The sequence below is a fragment of the Rattus norvegicus genome, chromosome 10, assembly GCF_021556685.1.
Source record: "Rattus norvegicus strain SHRSP/BbbUtx chromosome 10, alternate assembly SHRSP_T2T, whole genome shotgun sequence".
Taxonomy (NCBI): domain Eukaryota; kingdom Metazoa; phylum Chordata; class Mammalia; order Rodentia; family Muridae; genus Rattus; species Rattus norvegicus.
Window position 1 is genome coordinate 92,591,858 of NC_141543.1, and position 18,527 is coordinate 92,610,384.

The 18,527-nt window shown below is 47.3% G+C and overlaps 1 long non-coding RNA gene and 1 other non-coding gene across 5 annotated transcripts; one reads left to right on the top strand and one right to left on the bottom strand.

Annotated features, from left to right (window-relative positions):
* Positions 1-304: 304 nt before the first annotated feature.
* On the bottom strand, positions 305-17,249 carry LOC134480877 (uncharacterized). 4 transcript variants are annotated; one of them, XR_015632126.1, is made up of 6 exons: positions 17,119-17,249; positions 16,630-16,753; positions 11,790-12,063; positions 10,915-11,067; positions 10,445-10,513; positions 7,097-7,193 (listed from the first exon to the last, which is right to left on the bottom strand). It is a non-coding gene; the product is annotated as an uncharacterized LOC134480877 (long non-coding RNA). The 4 variants fall into 4 exon arrangements; XR_015632124.1 differs by lacking the exons at positions 16,630-16,753; positions 17,119-17,249 and having other exon boundaries at positions 11,790-12,330; XR_015632127.1 differs by lacking the exons at positions 7,097-7,193; positions 10,445-10,513; positions 16,630-16,753; positions 17,119-17,249 and adding an exon at positions 305-1,398 and having other exon boundaries at positions 11,790-12,330.
* On the top strand, positions 10,907-11,070 carry LOC120095407 (U1 spliceosomal RNA). The gene has a single exon (XR_015632548.1). It is a non-coding gene; the product is annotated as a U1 spliceosomal RNA (small nuclear RNA).
* Positions 17,250-18,527: the final 1,278 nt, after the last annotated feature.

Consider the following 18,527-nt stretch of genomic DNA (forward strand, 5'->3'; position numbering starts at 1 on the left):
AGAGAACATAATGACTTGTGACATTTTGAGTCTACTCTCTCTGCTTCCTGCGTGTGCTTCAAGATGTGATCTCTCAGCTGTAGCTCCAGCGACCATGTCTGCCACCTGTTGCCATGGTGACCTCATCATTATGGACTGTAACTCTCTGGAACCATAGCTTAAAGTCAAACCCTTCTATAAGTTACCTTGGTCATGGTGTTTTATCACAATAGAAAAGGCACAGACAAAGGGATTTAAGTCACTAGTCACAGCTTCTTCTGGAGGGGAAATTCCCTGGGGGAAAAAACAAAGCCACAGCTACGTTAAGGATCTAATTAGAATTTTATGGTTGTGGAGAGTTGGAATGTTGCAGATCCAGAGCTAAGTAATCCTGGGCTACCTTCAGTCTCTCTCTCTTTTTTTTTTTTCTTTTTTCTTTTTTTCGGAGCTGAGGACCGAACCCAGGGTCTTGCGCTTGCTAGGCAAGAGCTCTACCACTGAGCTAAATCCCCAACCCCACCTTCAGTCTCTTTAATAGACACCTGTTGCCCGCTGGTGTGTCTGACCTAACATCTTTGCAACTATGAGGTAAAACCTTTTGAATCATAGTATGGTTGCTCCATCCAGTAATCCCAGCACTTGAAGGGTAGAAGCAAGAGCTTCAGGAGTTCAAGGTCATTCTCCATCACACAGTGAATGCAATACCAGCCTGGGATATATGAGACCCTGTCTCAAAACAAAAGTCAACGAGACAAACAAGCAAACTCTCTTAGCAAACCACTGACAACAAACTACTCAAAAGCTAAGAACAATATCGCGGTAAAACATCTGAAACCTATACCAGAGATCTCCTCACTTTGCTGAATCCCCCTAACCTGAGACTTCCACCGATGTATTAGAAAATATCCTGGCTTATGACTTTCCTTAGGTTTGAAACTCCATGAAATGGTTTCCGAGTTCGGATAGGCTACTTGAGGCAATATGTGTTCCGGGGCCAGGGTCGCGCACATTTGGCTCAGGAATAAACTCGTCTTTCCATGTTTTATATTCACACCTGAAGAGAGGTCTCTGGTAAAAGAATGTGAGCTGCCCCTGTTCTAGATGACACCGAGAAGGCCCCTTTCTGAAGCCTTGATGATGACATGGTGAGGAGGGGCGGGGCTACAGGCTCCTCCCTGAAGCTGGCCCTTCTCCAAGCTTTGGGTGGGTGGGAAGAAGGCAGAGTTCCTCATCCGCCAGGGAATGGGCACACACATTCAGTCTTTACTTGGGAGTCCCATGGAATTCCCCAGTGAGCTGCTCTTCCGGTGTTAGGGAAGCACTCCAGCGTCTTCGCCCACCCCTCCCAACCTTACCCTCTCTTCTCCAAGACTCCAGTCCTCTCACCACATCTCTCTTCCATACCCACTCCGGACCTCCCTGAAAGGAGAAACAAGAGGAGTCAAAGGACTGTTCATCAGAGATGACAGAATCTGTCTCGCACACTCTTCCTGTCTAGTACATTTTGGGTTTTTTTGTTTTTGTTTTTGTTTTTGTTTTTTAACCAAGACCAAGTATTTTGTAGCTCAGTGTTCCCTTGAGTACTCTATGTAGCAGGGGATAGCTCGGAACACCTCATTCTCCTGAGGGCTGGGGATACAGGCGTGCACCACCGTGCTGGCTGGCTTTCTGTGATGTTGGGGATGGAACCCGAGTTTCGATCATGCTAGGCAAACGCCGCACTAACAAATGCGGTGCCACACCCTCAGCCATGTTTTTAAATCATTTATCAAATGATTTGTTTGTTTGCCAAATGCTCACCAGAATGTTCGAAAAATGTATTTTTTTTTTCTTTTTTTCAGAGCTGGGGACCGAACCCACGGTCTTCCGCTTGCTAGGCAAGCGCTCTACCACTGAGCTAAATCCCCAACCCCGAAAAATGTATTTTCAATTAACAATATTTATCATACCGTCCTGCCCCCTACCCTCTGCCCCAGATAGCTGCTGCAGAAGTCAGGTGAGGAAGACAGAAACCAGTCTCAGCATCCTAGAGAACAGGGAGGGCTACTCTGTGGAGAGAGAGGGGGACTGTGTGGAAATCTCATCCCATTTGAAGTTTCTGTTTCTCACCGCCTTGAAAGGAGCTCATACCCACAGCTCTCAAGAAGAAGGGAGAGGATCTGCCATCAAATTTCCTAAAGTCCAGCTAGAGACATAGGCTTCTGGGAGGCCTTATCTGTAGAAGAATTTTAATCCAGCAATGTGGCTGCTCTGGCAAGGGATCACATCCAAAGACCATGTGATCCTGCAGAAATGCAGACACAGCATACACCTGTAATCCCTCTGGCTAAGATATAGACACGTCCTTAGTGCACATCTTTGAGGTAAATTTAGTTATAGGAGGAATAGCCATGTTTGAAAGATGTCTAATTGAGAGGCAGACAAAATGACAAATCAGAAAGATTTGACAGAAGAAATCAGAGATAGGATACACCCAGCTCTCATAAAAATAGTAGAGGAAAGAGAAGCTATTTAAAAGAACCGGGGTGGGGGGGGCTGGAGAGATGGCTCAGTGGTTAAGAGCACTGACTACTCATCCAGAGGTCCTGAGTTCAGCTCCCAGCAACCACATGGTGGCTCACAACCATCTGTAATGGGATCCGATGCCCTCTTCTGGTGTGTCTGAAGACAGCTACAGTGTACTCACATACATAAAATAAATAAATAATTCTAAACAAAACAAAACAAAAACAAGAGGAAGGAGAAGATATTCAAGAACAGCACGGGGAGGGGTTGGGGATTTAGCTCAGTGGTAGAGCGCTTGCCTAGCAACCGCAAGGCCCTGGGTTCGGTCCCCAGTTCCGAAAAGAAGAAAAAAAAAAAAGAAAAAGAAAAAGAAAAAGAAAAGAACAGCATGGGGAGAGTGAGTTGGGAATCAGTTCAGTCAGTGCAGTTCATTCATGAGTTCTGTTCAGTCAGTGCAGTTCATTCATGAGTTCTGTTCAGTCAGTGCAGTTCGTTCATGAGTTCTGTTCAGTCAGTGCAGTTCATTCATGAGTTCAGTTCAGTCAGTGCAGTTCATTCATGAGTTCTGTTCAGTCAGTGCAGTTCATTCATGAGTTCTGTTCAGTCAGTGCAGGTCAGCAGAGACAGTTGAAGTCAGAGAATAAGAAGGAACCAGAAGAATAGAACAGGTTGTCAGAGTTAGGTTGAGGCCAAGCACGTAATTCAGTGAAAAGCTGAGAGAAGCCAGACTGAATCAGTCAGCTTGGAGAAGAGTTTGAGCCGGAACAGCTGAGTTGAACCAACCAGCCAGAGTTCAGAAAGCTAGTAAAGGGTGAGCAGTAAGCCTCAACATTTACATCTGGCTATTTTAAAAGTTACTTTTACACTCATTCTCCAGAAACAAGCATCCATGAAGGCTTCCCATGATCCTATGTCTTCTGGCCTCTCCTGCCCTGCTCCTCTCACTTTACAGCCATTAGGTTGACCTCTTGTCTCTAACTAGAACAGTCTCCCATTCTGTACCAGTGAGACACGTTATGTTTAAGGTCCCCTCGACATCTTTTCCTAGACATGCTACCAGGTCAAAAATGAAGAGCCCTTCTCCCCCACCCTCTCCCACCCTCCCCCACCCCCAGGATGTGAGGAAATCAGGTCCCATCTCTGGAACCCTCAGCCCCTCTGCCCAGGATGTGGTTGTCCAGTTGACAGGGGTGGTAGAGCTAAATTTGAGATCCAGGGACAGAGGGTGGAAAGGACCCAAGAGACTTCAGAAGATGCAGGGCTTTGCTGGCAGATGACACACACACACACACACACACACACACACACACACACACACACACACACACTCTTATAATAAATGAATGGTAAAATTAGATGAGGTATTCAGATGTTATGGTTACACTTGGCATCTCAGTATTTGGAGCCCTGAGGTAGGAAATTGTAAGTTTGAGACTCACCTGAATTTTGTACTAAGTACCAGGCCATCCTGAACCACAAAGGTAGGTGATGTCAGGGGTGGAGAGATGGGAGAGATGGTTCAGTGGATAAGAGCACTTAGGGCTGTTGCTACAGGACGGTGGTTTAGTTCCGAGCACCTACATGGAACTCTAGTTCCAGTGGATTTGGCGCCCTCTTCTGGCCTCTTTAGAAACTGCATACTTGTAGTGCGCACATACATTCGTGCAGGCAAAAACAAAAACAGAGGGGTTGGGGATTTAGCTCAGTGGTAGAGCGCTTGCGTAGCAAGCGCAAGGCCTGGGCTCTGTCCTCAGCGCCAAAAAAAAAAAAAAAGGAAAGAGATGTTAAACTTAATATCCCCTGTGCCTGGCAGCAACCATAGCAGTCAGTGGGGTCACTGGTGAGTTTTGCTGCTGAGCTGCTCCCCAGAACAGCTCCATAGAGAAAGCCTCTGTCTGGGGGAGATGAGTGGTGGGTGATCACAAGGCTTGGAGAGGTGGACTGTAAAAAGGTCCTCACACTGTTTTTCCTCCTGTGGAAGGAAGGGACATATCCTGATTTATGGATCTTGAGCTGCTCAAACTAAAGGCTATCAGATGTGTGGTGGAGAAATGAGTTATGTTTGCTGGGTAGATGGTAAGAGAAGATTCGTGGCAGCCTCACTAGGAAAACATTCCTGGTAGAATTTAGATTGTACTCTCACGGGTGTTTGTAATCCAAAATCTGTCTGCCTGTCTTCTGTGTGCTGGATTACAGACATGCACCACCATGCCTGATCTATATCAGGCTGGAGATGAAACCAGGGCCCTGTGTGTGCTCCACAAGCACTGTACTGACAGAGACACCCCAGTCTCGTACATTGACAACAGTCACAATGAAGAATGGAGTAAAAAAACAGGAGACAGAAGAGACACAGGAACCGGGGGAGGGCTGCAGTAGGCAGGCACAGCAGCTGGAGCAGAAGCAGTCCACGTTTGGATCCCTAAGCAGGAAGCAGACAGAGCAAACCAGGAGGGGCGCATGGTTTTTAAAACCCCAAAGCCTGTTCACAATGATACACTCCTCCATAACAATGATAACTCCTCCTAAACCTTTCATAACAGCAGCACCAAGTGTTTAAATGGCTGAGAATATGGGGAAGAGCACATTTAAACCACCAAGTGTGAACGTGTGAGCAAGCATTCAGAGTGCATATATGTACTTGTGGGAGTCAGAGGAAAACTCCATGGAGTTGATTCTCTCCTACTTTTATGCTGGTTCCAGGGGTTGACTCAGTCTTGGGCAGGGAGTACTCTGCTAAATGCTGGTCCTAGGCCTTGCTTCTCTCTTGGAAATAAACCGTTTCTTTATTCTTTTTTTCTATTTTTTCTTTCTTTCTTTCTTTTTTTTCTTTTTCTTTTTTTTTTCTTTCCAGAGCTGAGGACCAAACCCAGGGCCTTGTGTTTGCTAGGCAAGCGCTCTACCGCTGAGCTAAATCCCCAACCCCCAAACCTGTTTCTTGTGATCAGTGTGTTAGGTCCGTTGGTTTCGGTGAATAAACAAACTGGCCTTCAGGTGTCACTTCCGGCCAATCCAGATTCTCTCTAAAAGACAATCCTAGATGCACAGATGGATTCAGATTGCAACCCAGGGCTTCCTTTGAACTGAAGTGATTTCATCCAGAAATAGTTGAACTATGCTAGCAGACATCAAGGGACCTATGCTGACATGCAAGCCCAGGCACAGTTCTCACACCTAACTTTCCGATTCATTTTTCAGGTTTTAATTTGAGGTCTCGTGCAGTCCAGGCGGCCTCCCATTCACTAGGTAGCTTCGAGCAACCTTGAACTTCTGAGCCTACTGCTACTACTGCGCCCCCCAGAGCTGGGTGCAAGCATACACCACCACGTCTGGTCTATGAGATCCTGGGGACTAAATCCACAGTTTCGTGCACACTAGCCAAGCATTTTGCTACCTACGCTACATCCCAGCCCCAGAGGCAGGTATAATGTAAGTGAATTCCTACCTTCCTTTCCTCCTACAATCTTTCCTTGGCCAACTGTTCCTTTAAATCTTCAGTGCTTCCCACACATGGGGGCATCGGTCCCTTACTCTCCAGTCAGGAAGCCTGATGTCCTGACTCAGCACATCCTAGACCTCATGCCTTTACAAAGCATGTAACTCACCTCTGCCCAAGTGCACCCCTACTCTATGACACCTTCCTCACCCAGTAAAACTCAACTCAAACATTGTTCACTCCTGCCACTTTCTTCCAAGCACACGGCTGCCAGCTCTCCCTAACTCCTGCCTGTGTCGTTCTGAACATTACAGTGGAGGTTCATAAACTGAACTGCCTACCTGTGTCCCCTGCTTACAAAGCATGGAACTAGAATTCCTCAGGCTGAGGAAATGCTTGCTCCGCAGGCATAAGGACCTGAGTTCTGTCCCCAGGATCTACACAAGAAGAAGGGTCACAGTGGCATCTAATTCACTTATTTTTAAAAGAGATGTTTATTTTCATTTTATGTGTGTGAATGTTTTCCCTGCATGTAAGTGTGCCACATGCGTGTATCAGCTACAGAGGCCAGAAGAGGGCGTCTGATCTCCTAGAATAGGGGTTACAAACTGAAGGGGCTCAAGCACACAAGCATGCTTGTCCTTCCGCCATACCCTCTGCCTTGCCAAAAATCATTAGATATCACTCCTAAAGCCAGCCTCCTCCGATCGACTCCCTTTTGGTCACTTCCTCCTCTGGAGACTGACTACCAAGGTCCAGCTATCAAAGTATTGAAGTCCATCCATCAAAAGCTCCTTTGGCTCACCTAATTAACAGGCCCAATCAAACGTAAACACCTCATCTTAACACAGGTTTCCCCCTTTACCTTTATTTAGACCTCCATTTGCCTACAGCCCAGTTCTGTCTCCTCTCTATCCAGAAGCAATCCTTTGTCCCTGAGGCAAATATCCTGGCCCCTGCCCCTTGCCCTTTTTCTCCCTCCACATTGGTCCTTTTCCCTTTCCCTCATCCTCTGTCTCCTGTCTTTGTCTCATTCCCTGCCCTTTGTCCCTCAAAATAAATCTCCTTTGTGCTGAGAACTTGCCCTTGAAGTGTCTTATGCAGCCTTAGATCTCCTTAGCAAGCAGTTGTGAGCTGCCACGTAGGTTCTGGGAATCAAACTCTTGAATTCCTCTGCTAAGAGCGGCAAGTACTTTTATTTATTTGGTTTTGGTTTCTGGGTTTTTCGAAATAGGGTTTCTCTGTGCAGTTCAGAGTTCCAGGCCAGCCAACTCTGTCTTGAAAAAACAAGATTTGTTAATTAATGATTAGATTAATAATTAATTAAATTAATAACTAATTAATTTAAAAGCAAGATAGATGGTGCATAAGGTAGTCTCTGATCTACACACACACACACACACACACAGAAAGAGAGGGAGAGAGAGACTTGCGCACACATGCATACACACACACACACACACACACACACAAACACACACACACACATCACACAGAAGAGTTAGAGGTTTTGGTCTTGGGGCTGGTGGCCAGCCTGGCATTGCACCCATACAGAAGCTCAAATGAGTCTCTATTGAAATTGAAACAGGCAGTCATCGTCATCATTATTATTAGTCACATCACTTCTTTGTCTTAAAACTTAAAAGCCATTTCACATCTATCTTCTGCTAGGACTCCCTCAAAAAGAGTGGAAGTCCAAAGAGCCCAGGTGAATGACCCACTCTTTGCACTGTCAGCCTGGGACAGGACACAAGGCCAAAGGGCAATACTGACATGGCAGGCCCAAACACTTCCTTTCCAGGGGACACTGCCATTACCTAAACTCCTGTCCAGCAAAGGTTGCAGGAAGGAACTGAGGACAAAGGATTCTGGGAGGGTGGATATGAGCAAGTCAGAAAAGCAATTCCCCGGCTCAGAAGGAACCCAGAACTTGGAGATCAATCCCACAGGCCACAGAGTAGGGGCAGGGACTGAGAAATTGGGCCACAGGGTTTTCTCTTCTATCTCCTGGAACCTCTGAGGGGAGGGAGGGAATGGTTCGGAGGCAGCAGTTCAGTGTGTTGCTGTTTTCATGCCCTAGATAAGCAGAAGCAATGGGGCTCGGTGGTTTACGTTAGTGGTTAGGCTGCCTCTGGGATGACACTGCTGGGATTTGATCCAGTCCATTGGACACCTAAGTAGTTCCAAGTTACTAAACATCCCCAGTGCCTCAATTCTATCACTGAGCAGTAGGAAGAGTAAGAAAACCTGCTTCAGGGTTTTTATGAGAATGAAGGGGGTGGAGAGATGGCTCAGCACTGGCTGCTCTTCCAGAGGTCCTGAGTTCAATTCCCAGTCACCACATGGTGGCTCACAACCATCTGTAATGGGATCTGATGTCCTCTTCTGGTGTGTCTGAGGACAGCTGCAACATACTCAGATACACAAAATAAGTAATATATATATATATTGTATATATATATCCATTTTTTTTAAAAGAGAATTAAGTAAATTTTAAGCTAATTTTTTTTTTTTTTTGGAGCTGGGAACCGAACCCAGGGCCTTGCACTTGCTAGGCAAGCATTCTACCACTGGGCCAAATCCTCAACCCCTTAAGCTAATTTTAAAAAAAGGTTTATTTATTTATTTCATGTATATGAGCACACTGTAGCTGTCTTCAGACACACCAGAAGAGGGCATCAGATCCCATTACAGATGGTTGTGAGCCACCTTGTGGTTGCTGGGAATTGAACTCAGGACCTCTGGAAGAGTAGTCAGTGCTCTTAACCACTGAGTCATCTCTCCAGCCCTTTATTTAACATTTTTAATAACAGAATTTATACTTTCCCCCCCTCTTTTTGGTTTTTCAAGGCAGAGTTTCTCTGTGTAGACCTGGCTGTATTGGAACTCATTCTGTAGACCAGGCTGGCCTCCCAACCAAAGAGATCCACCTCCCTCTGCCTTCCAAGTGCTGAAATTAAAGATGTGGGGCCACCACTACCTGGCTATAAGCTATTTCAGTAAGTGTGGAAGTAATCATTTTAAAAACCTCATGTCTCAGAACAACATACCAATTTACCTTGCCCACGGAGGGTGGGCAGCCTGGGCTAAGCTCAGCCAGGCAGTTCTTCCTCCTGGATTCTCCTGGCAAGGCTGCAGCTGGCTATCTGGCTAGTGGACAGGATCTGTGTTGTACAAAGTAGCTTTATTTATTTATTGTCTAGGGCTGCGGTTGTAGCAACATGTCTCTTGTAGGCTTGCCACTGTGGTCTAGGAGCCCAAACCACAGCCCAAAGGGAGGAAGCTGTAGTGAGAAAATGTTTTCTAGGTCTTTTCCTGGATCAACTCAGTAGTATGCATGTGTGTATATGAGATGTGTGTGTGTGTGCGTGTATGCGCATGTGCGTGCATGTGCGGGCATGTGTGTGTGGGTGTACATGTGTGTACATGTGTGTGTATGTGTGTGCATGTGTGTACATATGTGTACGTGTGTATACATGTGTATGCAGTATGATGTGTGTGTTATACATATATACATGCACTTGCCCGTGGAGGCCAGATGACCAGTGTCTTCCTCCATTACTCTCTACATTTTTTTTACATTTGTTTGTTTTGCACAGGGGATGGGGGTGGGGTGCCGGACACATGCCACTGTGTGCATGTGGAAGTCAGGGGTAATTTTGTGGCAGTTGTTTATCTCCTTCCAACATGTGGGTTCCAGAGGTCAAACTCAGGTCTTGGGTTTGTCAACAAGCACTTTAACCCAGTGAACCAGCTAGCTGGTTTTATTTTTGAGATGGGGTCTCTCACTGAAATTGGACTTTATTAATTGGCTTCCTGTCCCTGGCTCTGCCCCAGCTCTGGAGTTACAGACGCATACCATATGGCTGTCTTTTTACAAGAGTGCTAAGATTCAGAGGTCATGACCCCACACTTACTTGCCCAACAATCATTTTACAACTAAGCCATCTCCCCGGCCTCCTGCCTCCCTATTGCTAACATCCCATTAGCCCAGGCAAGTCACAAGACTAGACTCAGATTCAAAGGAAAAAGATGTGACTTCATGTCCTGATAAGAAGCGAGGCACTGTCAAAGGCGAAGGGGCCAAGGCCAGGGCTAAGAACACGCTCTCCCCCATCCCATCCACACTCACACTAAGCAGCTGATAGGTGAGCAGAGCTCAATTTTAGAGACAAAAAGAGATGCTGTCTTGGCCCTCAAGGCTCAGCGTAGAAGGAAAAGACTCGAGTCATAAACAGAACAACTTCAGTGCAGGCTTCAGTGTGATCCATGCCAAGAGACTAGGACCAGTTAAGTGCTATGGGGGTTTGGGTCAGCTCCTTTAGTCAGAGGTCAGAGGTGAGGGTCACTATGTTGAGACGGCTTATGTAGTCTGACATTGAATGTCGTTGGAATCAGGACATGTGCAGCAGAAGGAAGTGACAGTCCCGGTGGAAAGAGGAGGAGAGCTAGGGAACATCAGGTGTCTATGGGGTGCAGGGACCCGGAGGAGAGGCCATTAGGGAACAAGACTGAAAAGATAACCTGGGATCTGACACTGTGTAGACTTGACCTTGAGCTTCCCTCTGCTGGCCACGGAGTCACTGAACGGCTCTGGAGTAGAAAGAGAGAGCTACTTTATAAAAGGCCTGTCTTGTTACCAGGTGGATGGCTTGGGGTGGGGCATGAGAGGCGAGTGGACACTCAGAAGGCGGTGAAGGAACTAGGGGTCTGGGTAGAAGGATTGTGCAAGCGTGAGTACGGGAGACCCAGACCCAGTCTCCAGCATCCATCCAAGCTGAGATTGCTGTGATCCCAGCACTCAAGCCCAGAATGACTACAGGTGGATGCTGGGAACCGTCCATGAGCCAGTGCAGCCTAACTGGCAAGTATAGCATTCGGTAAAAACCTGTCTCAACCCCAGCTCCAAAAAAAAGAAAAAAGAAAACAAAAACAAAAAACAAAAAACAAAACAAAAAAAACCTGTCTCAAAAAACAAGGTGTGTTATACTTACCTGGCAGGGGAGATACCATGATCACGAAGGTGGTTTTCCCAGGGTGAGGCTTATCCATTGCACTCCGGATGTGCTGATCCCTGCGATTTCCCCAAATGCGGGAAACTCAACTGCATAATTTGTGGTTGTGGGGGACTGCGTTCGTGCTCTCCCCTGAGGGGGAAAAAAAAACCACAAAAACAAGGTGTGTGTGTGGGGGGAGGGGGCTAGAAAGAACTTGAGAGCCCTTGGTGCTCTTGCAGAGGACCCAGGTTCTATTCCCAGCGCCCATATGACAGCTCTCGACCATCTATAATTCCAGCTCCAGGGGATCCAATGCTCTCTTCTGACCCCTGTGGGCACCAGGCACACCCAATTGTACACATACATACCAGCAGGCAAAACACTCAAGCACATAAACGAATATAAATTTAAAAAAAATCTTTTAAAATGTAAAATAAGGCGGAGAGAAGTAGAAGACGCCTGACATTGACCTTTGACCTCTGGCTTCCACATGCACATGCATGGGCTGGTGCACACTCGCACACCTATGTGCATACACATGCCTGTGCTACCCACCCCAAGATACAATAAATAAAATGAAGGACGATAGGGAGTGCAAGAGGTCATGAGGAGATGTGGAAGATGAAGACAAGAATGTCAAGCTCAGCACAAGGCCCTGGGTTCGGTCCCCAGCTCTGAAAAAAGAAAAAAAAAAAAAAAAGAAAAGAAAAAAAAAAAAGAATGTCAAGCTCAGTATTCACGGGAGGGCGATGAAGAAAGGTCTCCCTTCCGAAGTAGGGAAGGCTGCAGGAAAATCAGATCTGGAAGGAACCTGTGGTGTGGGGGATGTGTGGGATATCTGGGCAGTGTCTTCCGAGAGGCTTAATACACACAGGCTACAGAGGCAGACTGTGGAGATCAGTGGCGCATCCTTGAACACAGCAAACAGGATGTCAGCCTCGTCCGTGTGGCTAGGCGATTAAGGAAGAAGCCGATGCTTGGAGGTCAGTGAGATCTGACAACAAAAAGGTCACAGTCGACTTCCCTTGGAGCAGATGAAGTCAAGGTCACTTGGGGTTCAAGGTGAGCAGAGCAGGAAGGTTCTTGCCTCTGGGTTTCTGGTTGGAGAGCTCCCCTGGATTCTTGTGACCTCTTTCCGTTCCAAACCTTTCAAAGGGAAAGTGCTTCAAATGTCACTCAGTCCCCTGCTCCCAAGGCGGGCCTTGTGCTCCAAGGCTTTGTCATGGAGCTAAAAGGTAGCTAAGTGCATCCCAGCCCCACGATGTTTAAAATGGGGTTGGGGGAGACAAAAGGGAGGCCCTTTTCCAGTCTGCCCTTTCAGAAGGGAAGCAGGTTAGACCCTCCTGGCCCTGCTTCCCCCCCTCCATCCACACCACGCACGGTGGAGACTGAGGACTCACTTGCTGCTTGTTTACTTCCTAGCTGAGCCCTGCTGTGTTTTTCATATCTAAAAATAGGTGTACACCAGGCGCTCACTTCACAGGGCCTCCCTAACCTCAGCGTTTGTTTTCATAACAACTCAGGACCTCACCTCTTCCTGTCTTAGCATCTGTGAACTCTCAGGGTGGTGGGGGTGTTAAAGTTCTCCGAGACTACTCATCTCCTAATGGTTCCAGCTAGAAAAGAGGAGGATAGCCTGCACCATAAGACAGGGGTACCTGGAGCTTGCTCTGTAGACCAGGCTGGCCTTGAACTCAGAGATCCACCTGCCTCTGCCTCTCAAGGGTTGGGACCGAAAGGCACGTGACACCACTGCCTGTGAATTTGTCTATTGATTGTGAATACGTGTGGGCATGTGTGGGAAGGTCGGAGAACAACTTGCATAGTCACGATCTCTCCTTCCACCCTGTGGGTCCTGGGGATTGAACTCAGGTCCTCAGGCTTGGCAGCAGTCGCCTTTACCTTTTGAGTCATCTCACCCTGAATGAATCATTAGGGTTGGTTTTTTTTTTTTTTTTTTTTTTTTTTTTCTGGTTCTTTTTTTTGGAGATGGGGACCGATCCCAGGGCCTTGCGCTTCCTAGGTAAGCGCTCTACCACTGAGCTAAATCCCCAGCCCCCTTTTTTTTTGTGGGGGGGCGCACAGTTTTCACAATTTCACAATTAAACAGGGTCTTGCTTTGTTACCCCGGCTGGCCCTGAACTACCTGAGCTTAGGCAATCCACCTGCCTCGGTCTCCTGAATAGCTGGCACTAGAAGTACATACAGGTCATTGTACCCAGCGGACACTACCTCAGTTTTCAAAATTGAGCTCTTATCTTTCCCTTTAGCTCTGGGGCAGAGGACTTGCTGCGTATGCCCAAGGCCCTGGGTTCTAAAAGAAATAGATTAGGCACTTTCTCACGGAAGACACTTTCAGAGGGCATTACATGGTCAGAATGGGAAAAGCAGTTGGTGTGCCACCAACCCGAGGGCTAGCAGGAAGGACCAAATTTGACAGAAGGAATGTTCCCTTAACACTGGAAGGTTTGGCATCACCAAAAGTTGTGTTGGGAATGAGAAAAGAGTCTGCCATCTGTCCCTAAGGGAACTGGTTGTGCTGGCAAAAACAGCCACTTTTAGGGGGGAGGGGGAGACTCAGGAAGGATTGTTTTTTGATTTGGAGAGAAGGTAGATCCCGGGCTGGCAGGAGGAAGGGAGAGAGCAAGGAGCGCTCCTAGTTGTTTGCCATGGGGCAAGATACCTTCAGGTATTTTTACAGTGAACAAAATGTCCAGTCACTCCTGAGAGCCAGGTTTCCGCTGCCTGGTCAACAGGTGCACAGTTCAAGGTCCTCAACCTGAACTTTCTCACCGAGCAGAGATAAGTCAGCCATTTTTACCGGCTAACAATCATTAACCCACCTCCACGTGGATCCCTAACTTGTTTTTCTATCGAATGAACTGGGTCACTCGCTCTGAAGGTGACAGCCGCTGAGCCAGCCAGTTTCCACAGGCCAACATGGCCTCCCCCATTGATTGCTTGGGAGGAGAGAGGAAAAGGAAACCAACTCAAACTTGTAAAGAAAGGGAGTACTAAATTAAAATTACACGGCTGGGCCCGTATTGTGCTTGGCTAGCATGTCCAAGTGGGTTCCTATAAACCAGGAGTTGTGGTACGAGACAGTAATCCTAACACTTAGCACAGGAGGTCGGTCAAGGTTATTCATGAATACAAAGAGAATTTAAGGTCAGCCTGGCTGGAGATACTGTTTTAATACACACACACACACACACACACACACACACACACACACACACACACACAGAGAGAGAGAGAGAGAGAGAGAGAGAGAGAGAGAGAGGTTTATCTTTCTGTTTTCACTTGATGCACACACCTCAGGGATACCTATGTGCAGCTCAGATCCAGCTGTGCAGTTTATCCTGGTTACAATTTGTTTTGTTTTGGTTTTTTTTTTTTTTTTTTTTGGTTCTTTTTTTCGGAGCTGGGGACCGAACCCAGGGCCTTGCGCTTCCTAGGCAAGCGCTCTACCACTGAGCTAAATCCCCAACCCCTCTGGTTACAATTTGTAAACAAAACTTACTCCAGCAATAGTAACTTAGAAAGGGCAAGAAGCCCCGCTCTCCACAGAGCCCGGAGTCCCAGCCAGAATACAGGATTGAGCCTCAGATAAAATGAGACTTTCCTCCTGGTAGTAAATACAATGTCTGCTGCCGTGCACAGTGAATTACACTCCCTCCCTCCCTCAGCTCATCTGTGCTGGCGAGTAAACGAGAAGGAATGAGTGGACTCTACTCTGCAGAAGGTGGTAGCCTGGACATCGTGCTGCTTAAGGGTGGGACAGACTGTACTTTCTGGCCCCTTTCCCTCATGTTCTCCCAAACTCCTGGATATCTGTCTGTGGAGAAATGTCCGGTGACCTCGCTGGTTAGTGTCCCTCCCACTGATATTTCTCAGGCTTCTCTGGAGACCCCCAGCAGGCATGTGTGGTCCCAGAGTCTTCCTGGCTGAGGACTCATAAGGGGCTCCCTGGCATTTGTACAAATAAAATGACAACTTCAATACAAGGAGCTCCCAGTTTTGGTCCCTATGCCTGGATCCCTGTGCCCCCAGCGCCCCAGAGATCAGTCGGGATTTAAGTTGGAATGTCTGTGGGTCCATGAAGCATCGTGCTCTGGAAATGTTGGTTAAACTGAACTGGACAGTTTTTTGTTTTTGTTTTTGTTTTTGTTTTTATTTTAGGCAGGGTTTCTCTGTGTAGCCCCTGCTGTCCTGAAACTTGTTCTGTAGACCAGGTTTTGTGCTGCCACTGGCACTCCTGGGTGGAGAGCATGTACTGCAGACCACCCATGTTCAGGCACCCACACGGTAGCCCACAACTGCTGTTAACTCGAACCTTACACTTTGCAAACAGACACACAGACACACACACATACACACACCACACACATACAACCACAACCACATATACACAGAACTATATACACACAACCACAACCACATAACTACACACACACACAGAAACATACACATACACACCACCACATAAACACAAACACACATACAAACACACACAAATAACCATTACAAATAAATCTTAGACAAAGAATCATTTTTTAAAAATTATTTAAACAATAATGAGAGGTAGATGGCGAGATATTTATCTTTGAAGATAGATTTTTATCATTTTGTTTGTGTTGGCTGCTTGTTTGTTTGTTTGTTTCTGTAGTGCTTCTGATCAAACATGGATGCACGTGCTTACCACACAACTGCTACATCGCTGAGTTACCCTCCCCACCCCCAAGATAACCTGTTTGTTCTTTTTGAGACAGGGTCCCACTGTATAGCCCAAGCTGGTCTTGAACTTATAGCCTTCTGGGTTTGCCTCCTGCTAGGATTACAAGTGTGCACTGTCATAGCCCATAGCTGGTGGGATAATCCCTTAAACACCCAGATCCTTCACGGTGCCTCTAGAAAACCATCTGTTCTGTGCACAGGATTTGTGTTTTGTGACCAAGAGACTAGGAGAAACCACAGCTTCTCCAGTCAGTTTCCCAACAGGCTCGGCTCCTCTGGGATTCACCTCTTTCTGCACATGATAAAAATTTGCTGGAAGCAGCAAAGAGTTGGGAGGTCAAAGATGAGGGTTAGCAAACAGCCTCATGATGTAATCCACACGGCCTATGGGGCTCCCCCGCGCAGCAGGCAGGCTGCGACTGAGGCTCCCACAGCCTCTCCGTGATCAGAATCAGACGGCATCAGCCCTGTGTGAATAACCCTTATCAGTGCATGTGCGGGCAGTCCTCCAGGGAGTTCCTCTGAAGATAGCGCTCTAGGTTCGCTCTCCATATGCTGAGCACATGGCAGAAACCTGCCTGACACAGACAGCCCAGCTCCTCATCCTGCGCAGACCCAGACAGTGGCCTTTGGATGCTTTGTCAGAGAGTCTGCTCTGTTTGCCCTCAACTCACCTCAAACCACAGAAACTCCAGTCCTACGAACACAATGACTGTTACTCAATAATGTCTAGGACGACTTACCTGGTAGAGCGAAGGGGCTGTCTCTTCTGTCAAGACACGTTCCCCATGGCCCCCAAAGTCCTGACAGGGGAGGATACTGCCCACCATGTATCCCAAGACACGGAGCATTTGCTTCCTCTGTGGCCACGCAGAGCCAGCACCACCTCACCCTCCCTCCACGTTAGCGACCGACAGCCGGTGTAGAGCAGAGTCTGCCTGAGATAGCGGGTGGAGATGAGAAGCCAGATCTCACCTCCAGGTGCAAGGAACATATCCCGGAAGACGTGCGGGTGGATCGTTTCCAGTGTGGGATGCTGTCAGCGTTTTCTACACATTTAAGAACTCTGAATTTCTTCTCACTGGCCCCAATCTAATCCCTGTGGGAAAGCCAATACGAGTTTAATGCTGGGGAAACCATGTGGGTTTTAAAGTGTCTCGTTCCTATTTCAGTCCTTGAAAAATGCATGATCTGTCACCGAATCCACTTCCCTGTTCCCCTCTGAGTCCTCTGTGACCTGGGAGTGAGGCTTTTGGTCTGTTCCTTGCTTGAGTGATTGATTATATATGAAAGAATAAACAAGAAAATAAAGCCTTATTCTTTCCTTCTTTTCTTCTTTGTTTTTCCCTCCCTTCCTTCCTTCCTTCCTTCCTTCCTTCCTTCCTTCCTTCCTAGGCAAGGTCTCTCTATATAGTCCTGACTATCTTGGAACTCAATACATAAACCAGGCGTTCTTATACTTACAGAGATCCTCCTGCCTCTGCCTCTGCCTCTGCCTCTGCCTCTGCCTCTGCCTCTGCCTCTGCCTCTGCCTCTGCCTCTGCCTCTGCCTCTGCCTCTGCCTCTGCCTCTGCCTCTGCCTCTGCCTCTGCCTCTGCCTCTGCCTCTGCCTCTGCCTCTGCCTCTGCCTCTGCCTCTGCCTCTGCCTCTGCCTCTGCCTCTGCCTCTGCCTCTGCCTCTGCCTCTGCCTCTCTGCCTCTGCCTCTGCCTCTGCCTCTGCCTCTGCCTCTGCCTCTGCCTCTGCCTCTGCCTCTGCCTCTGCCTCTGCCTCTGCCTCTGCCTCTGCCTCTGCCTCTGCCTCTGCCTCTCTGCCTCTGCCTCTGCCTCTGCCTCTGCCTCTGCCTCTGCCTCTGCCTCTGCCTCTGCCTCTGCCTCAAGCATGTTGGGATTAAATGCAAGTACCACCACACCTGGGCCTAAAGCCCTTTTTCAGTAGTTATTCAGTAGTTACTGGGTGGAGGCACACTTGGTAGAGTATATGGGAAACCCACACCCTGTGAACAAAGGCATGACTGTGGTCCAGCACCTGAGCCACCCAAAGGTCACTAGCGACCCAGAGGTTATCCTTTCGGACATAGTGAATTGGAGACCTGAGATTCATGACACCTGATGTCAAAACCGTTTCAAAAATTTAAAAACTAGGGCTGGAGAGATGGCCTAAGTTAAGAGCACTGACTGTTCTTCCAGAGGTCCTGAGTTCAATTCCCAGCAACCACATGGTGGCTCACTGCCATCTGTAATGGGATCTGATGCCCTCTTCTGGTGTGTCTGAAGACAGCGACTGTGTACTCATACATAAAATAAAAAAAATCTTTTTAAAAAAATTAAAAACTAAAAACTTCTAATGTTTTCTCTAGGGTCTCCAGTTGCTAATTTACTGCATTCTTATTTCTAGTCACATGACACTGGCTCATTTTATTGTTATTATGTGAACATTCATTGTATCAATTAAAGAGCTAGAGACATAGTCCAGAGAGTACATGCCTGTCTAGCATGCTTGAGGCCCTACATTGGATTCCAAGCAACACACATGTATTCATACACACAGACACACATGCACACACAAAGAAAAAGCCCTCACATCTTAAAATTAAAAATGTCTTAAGCTTAAGGTAACTGAGTGAATTGATCACTGCATTAAAAAGTGACTGGTCAGGCTGGAGAGATGGCTTCAGTAGTTGACAGCACTGGCTGTTCTTCCAGAGCACCCAAGTTCAATTCCCAGCATCCACATGGCAGCTCACGGCTGTCTATAACTCCAAGATCTGACACCCTCACACAAACACACATGCAGGTAAAACACCAGTGCACATAAAAAAATAAATAATTTTTAAAAGGATTGCTATAGGACTACACGAGATGACTCATGGAGT